Below are 6,000 nucleotides of genomic sequence, written 5' to 3'. Positions count from 1 at the left end.
ATCCTTGTTCCTAAATAGTAGGAACACAAGTTCACTGTGTTCCTCTCTGACAGAATGGCAGTCAGCCTCTCTGGGGAGCGATCGTTGGTGGCCAGCGGACATTGCATCTGCCGGACCCGCTGATTGGCTCTCCCCCCCTGGCCAATCAGGGCGCATGTCTCCACTGGCTATTGCACGCTTTAATTTTTTTTTTTTTTTTACAGATTACCAGTTTGGAGTTAGAGGTCTTGGGCTAGTATCATTGCTCTCGCTCTAACATTCACGGTGACACCTCACGTGTGATTTGAACCCCGTTTACATATGCGTTCGCTTCCGCGTGCGAGCACTTTAAAACTTTCTTTATTATTTTCACACTATCCCTTTAAGTTTTTTTTTTTTCACTTTTATTCCTATTACAAGGAATGTAATAATCCCTTTTAATAGGAATAGGGCATGACAGATCCTCTTTATGGAGAGGAGTGATCTGGGATCTAAAAGTCCCCATATCTCTCCTCTATGCTGGAAAGCCTGAGATTATAAAAAGAAAAAAAAAAAAAACTCTCAGGCTTTCCAGCTAAAAAATAGCAGTTTACATCTGCCGGCGCCAGAAGCCAAGGCATCGCTTGCAGACTTCGAGGGCCACAGAGATGGCCAGGGACCATCCCTGTAAAAGCAATGAGCCGTTTAGCCGCTATGATTGTTTTTATGATGGAATCGCTCGCTGGAAAAAAATAAATGATATCCAAGTGATGCCTACAGCTGCTACCCAAGGACGTCATATAACGTCCACCTAGGGTTAAGTGGTTAATGTACAGTGCATCCAGAAAGTATTTACAGCGCTTCACTTTTCCCACATTTTGTTACGTTACAGCCTTATTCCAAAATTGATTAAATTCATTATTTTCCTTACATTTCTACAAACAATACCCCATAATGACAACGTGAAAGAAAGTTGTTTGAAATCTTTGCAAATTTATTTAAAAAAAAAAAATAAAATCACATGTACATAAGGAATCACAGACTTTGCCATGACACCTGTGGTAAATTCAGTTAATTGGATGATTGGAAAGGAACCACACCTGCCTATATAAAAAGGTCCAACAGTTAACAGCACATGTCAGAGAACAAACCAAACCATGTCCAAGGAACTGTCTGTAGACCTCCAAAAACAGGATTGTATCAAGGCACAGATCTGGGGAAGGGTTTGGAAAGAAAAAAAAAAAAAAAAAGGAGCACAGTGGCCTCCATCATCCATGAATAGAAGTTTGGAAGCACCAGGACTCTGGCCAAACTGAGCGACTGGGGGAGAAGAGCCTTAGTCAGGGAGGTGACTGACAGAGCTTCAGCGTTTCTCCGTGGAGAGAGGAGAACCTTCCAGAAGAAAAACCATCTCTGCAGGACTCTGCCAATCAGACCTGTATGGTAGGGTGGCCAAATGGAAGCCACTACTCAGTAAAAGGCAAATGACAGCTCGCCTAGAGTTTACCATAAAGGCACCTGAAGGACTCAGACCATGAGAAACAAAAGTTCTCTGGTCTGATGAAACAAAGGTTGAACCTCTTTGGCCTGAATGGCAAATGTTATGTCTGGAGGAAACCAGGCACCGCTCATCACCTTCCCATTGCCATCCCTACAGTCATGTTGTGGGGATGTTTTCAGTGGCAGAAACTGGGAGACTAGTCAAGATCGAGGGGAAGATGAATGCAGCAATGTACAGAGATATCCTTGATGAAAACCTCCTCCAGAGTGCTCTGGACCTCAGACTGGGGTGAAAGTTCATCTTCCAACAGGACAATGACCCTAAGCACACAGCCAAGATAACAAAGGAGTGGCTACGAGACAACTCTAATGAGACACTCCCCATCCAACCTGATGGAGCTTAAGAGGTCCTGCAAAGAAGAAAGGGAGAAACTGCCCAAAAACAGGTGTTCCAAGCTTGTAGCGTCATACCCCAAAAAGACTTGAGGCTGTAATTGGTGCCAGAGTTTCAACAAAGTATTGAGCAAAGGCTGTAAATACTACTGTATATGTGAATTTGTTTTTTAAATTTGCAAAGATTTCAAACAAAAAATTTTCACATTGTCATTATGGGGTATTGTTTGTAGAATTTTGTGGAAAATAATGAATTGAATCAGTTTTGGAATAAGGCTGTAACATAACAAAATGTGAAAAAAGTGAAGAGCTGGGAATACTTTCCAGATGCACTGTAATTATTCAATAAAAATGTGCTCTACAATTCTGCAATATAAATGAAATACTACACATCTCAGATTGAAAAAAAATTGTTTATTTTGCCATAGAAAGCTCTAAAGTCTATAGGCCCAAGTAAAGGTTAGTGAAAAGCACACAACATTAAAAGAAAAAAAAAAGTTAAGAAAAAGCTGTACAGAGATAATATATACACAACATTATTGGTACAAATAAAACATTTCAGAATAAAAAGGACAAAAAGATGTACAACCCTATTTTTTAGACACACATAGCTGTTATTTGCATTCCAGGGTAACCAGTGACTATATGATGAGCAACCAGGCACCATGACACCATTTTATTTCTCTATACATAACAAGCATATTGGAATGCTATGCTGAAAAGCGTTGTACCAAGACTGAATTTTTTTCAATGTGTTAGGCCCCTGGCAAAGTTAACTAGAAAGTAGGGATCAATTGTACAATGGTTAACAGACTTCTGTATGATTCACTTGCAATTGAGCATCATTATTGTTTAGACAGTGAATAGCAGTATTTTTAACATATAAATAATGAACATTCAATAATCAAAATAAATACTGCAGGAAGAGTTTTCATTATCTAATATCATGCTCTTAGGTTTCATCACCAGCTCATGAGTTAAAACTAAAAGCATTCATGATGACCGTGTAAGTAATTCTTCCAGAGACTGTTTCCCTCTTTGGGTAGTATGTGCTGCATAAATGTGGAACTGCCTACATCATTTTTCATATGCCAAAACATCCCTACACCACTAAGGATCAACAACCTGTTTACTGGCCTTATTCAAAAACAGACCTTATTGTTACCCATCTCATATTTGGACAACTTAAACTGAGCATATACTAAAAAACATATTACTTGTATATAATCCTTGCTTACTTCCTGCTGGTACTGCCGCTCTCTCATCTTAAAAACAGAGTTGGTCCCAGAACATCAAAAGGACCAATAGGGATGGTTCTGGAGGCAGGGTTACTTGTATTTCTGGATCTGCTTATTGTTTGCATGAGTTGTGCAAGCATTCTGCACAGATTAGCCCCGATCCTCTTCTGGGGTCCCCCGCCGGAGCTCGAGGCCCCTCTTCTTCATCAGGTGCACCAATGGAAAGCCGCTTTTCCTGGGGGCACCCGTGCATGCTCGCTACAGAGTCTCGCTGCCGCCCCCAATGATAGACAGTAGGTGTTTGCCCAGCCTCCGTGTCACTAGATTTGATTGACAGCAGAGAGCCAATGGCTCCTGCTGCTATCAATCTGTCCAATGAGGAGAGAGCGGCTCCAGCCGCTGCACTCGTGCACATCGCTGGATCTGATCGGGCCCAGGCAAGAAAAAAAAAAAAAAAAAAAAAGGGTGGGGGGTCTGGGGGGAGCTACAGCACATAAGCCTTTTCACCTTAATGCATTTAGGTGAAAAACCTTGAGGCTTTAGAACCACTAAGGCAAAAATATATTTCAATTTTAGACAGAGTGGAGAAGGAACTGAACAACTGTCAGGTGTTTACTGCTGTCCGTGTCCCTGTCAGAGAGATTTTGCCTCTCTGTGTGTTCTGGTGACTTGGAACCTAAAGTGCTCACCCAAACAGGAACAGAGGGGAAATCATTCAAAGAGGATACTAGTTCTGTTGATCCTAGCGATCACCAAGGATTTCTTCTCACTTACCTCAGTCTACCTTCTCAGTCTACCTAATAGGACACAGAGGGCAAAAAAAAAAAAAAAAGGGAGGTTATAAGCCTCACTTACTCTATTCCAAGATTAAAAAAAAAAAAGTTCAGCCTTCAGTTCTGTTTTAAATGCAAACCGTAACCGTAACAGAATTCCCTGTGTCAAAGTCAGACCAGTACTATAGAGATCGTGATTAGTTTTATGAGGAAATGAACGTAAAAAGCAATTCTAGGCAAAAAAAGACCCCAGCTGTAACTTCTTTATCCTATCAAACTAATACTACAGTGGTGCTAAACTCAGAATCGTTGTTCAGTAGCACACTTTAAAACCTTGCTGCCAGCCCACTCAGAGCTCAATGGGAGTTTACTCCTTTAATATGCTGTGTAACTCCCCCCAACTCCTTGTTTCTTGTATTACCCACTTCATTCTGACTTGCAGGGCAGATTTAAAGCAGATTGGTGGCAGTTTGGACATTCTTAGGACGAGCATTTCTGTATACGAAACTGCAAGAAGCCTACAGTGTGAGAGAGTCTGGGAATTTCTTTACTGCATAGCAAATGTGAGTAAAAGAAAGGGTTTCTAGAAAACCAAAGAGCCAGCAAAAAGTTTTGGGGTGAAATAGTGCACAACAGATAAACAATAGGAGCAGGTAGGTTGTTTTTCCAGTATACATTTCAGCTTTTAAATTGCAATTGGTGGTGACACTTTATAATACACAATTCATATTGATTTAAAGTTCATACTTAAAGTTCATACTTTAAGATCAGCTTTTCCAGAAAAAAGCCTATGTAGCCAAAGCACCCCAGAAGATGAAATTAAAATACTGTGCCCCTTAACTGCATAGGGGTATTTTCTGGAAAAGCTGAACCTGGCCTTTAGGTCCGTTAGGGTTTCTGTTGCCTACACGCTCAATGGGGTGAAAGTAAAATGATTTTTTGTTTAAATAGTTGATTCCAAATTATGGATGCACTCTAGACCAAGAAACCATTAAAACTTCACAGTCTCCTTGTAACATAGTAGTTGTAGATATACTTGGCTTAGAGACAAAACCGGCAGGTTTCCGATTTACGAAAGCAAACCTGTGAAGACCTAGAAGATTTAGCAGCTAGATTTTTGGTCACACAAATCAAGCTGTTAAAGTGTCTTATGAAAGACTGTAATGTGGCCTCTATTAAGTCAGTGACTGTTCAAAAACACCGTCAGCAGCTCTCCAATAACTACAAACTAGTAACCACTACTACCGAAACACACAAGGTCTGCTCATGTACAAATACAGCATTTCGGTTTATTAAAATTGCCAACAGCACGATAACTAAAGGGACATAGTCTAATATCTTTTAGGATATGTATACAATATTTTTATTGAAATCTAAGGAATACTAAAAACACAGGGTAATTTACTAAGACTGGAGCAGCTGTGCATGGCAACCAAACAGCTTCTAGCTTTCATTTTCAAAGATTAAAAGGGACACTAACCTCTGGACTGAAAAGAAAAAGGTCTATTCAAATATGCATTTTTAACTTGAACAAAGTACCTTCCAATGTTCTCAGCCTCTTCCAAATCTCTTTGTTTTTACTGCAGTAATCTGACTACCCATTAGAGGGTGGTGACATTTGCTCACCATTGTCCCACTTCTTGAAGGAACATAGCCTCCCTGTCTTGCTTGCTCCTGTGATGAACTAGGGAGTATGGGATGTGTAGTGTGTGTATAGAGCAGTGCAGGTGATAGCAACGAACATGCACTGCTCGTTCCAAACAAGGGGGGAAAAACAAAGAAGAGGGTCAGGAGTTCACAAAGTATGTTCCAAGGAGGCAGAAAAAACACAGTAAGATACAACTTCATGAAAAACAGATTACAGGGCTGTTACGTAGTGGATGTGTATGGATTATGTTTGGAAAATAAAAAATAGAATTTAGCATCACTTTAAATTGAACAAGCTGAAGTTAGAAGCGGATTGGGTAATATGCACAGCTGCTCTGCTCCAGTTTTAGTAAACTCCCCCCCATAATGCTTAACTGGAGTTTAGTATAAAACCTCTCAAACGTTATAGTGTTGAAAGTAAAATTTTACTTCCATATCTTAAAAAACTTGCCGACCCTTACCCTGATCTTTAGATTTTGAAGAGAGGAATT

The sequence above is a fragment of the Pelophylax lessonae genome, assembly GCF_965119305.1.
Source record: "Pelophylax lessonae genome assembly, chromosome: 7".
Lineage (NCBI taxonomy): Eukaryota > Metazoa > Chordata > Amphibia > Anura > Ranidae > Pelophylax > Pelophylax lessonae.
This window is presented reverse-complemented; position numbering follows the sequence as displayed.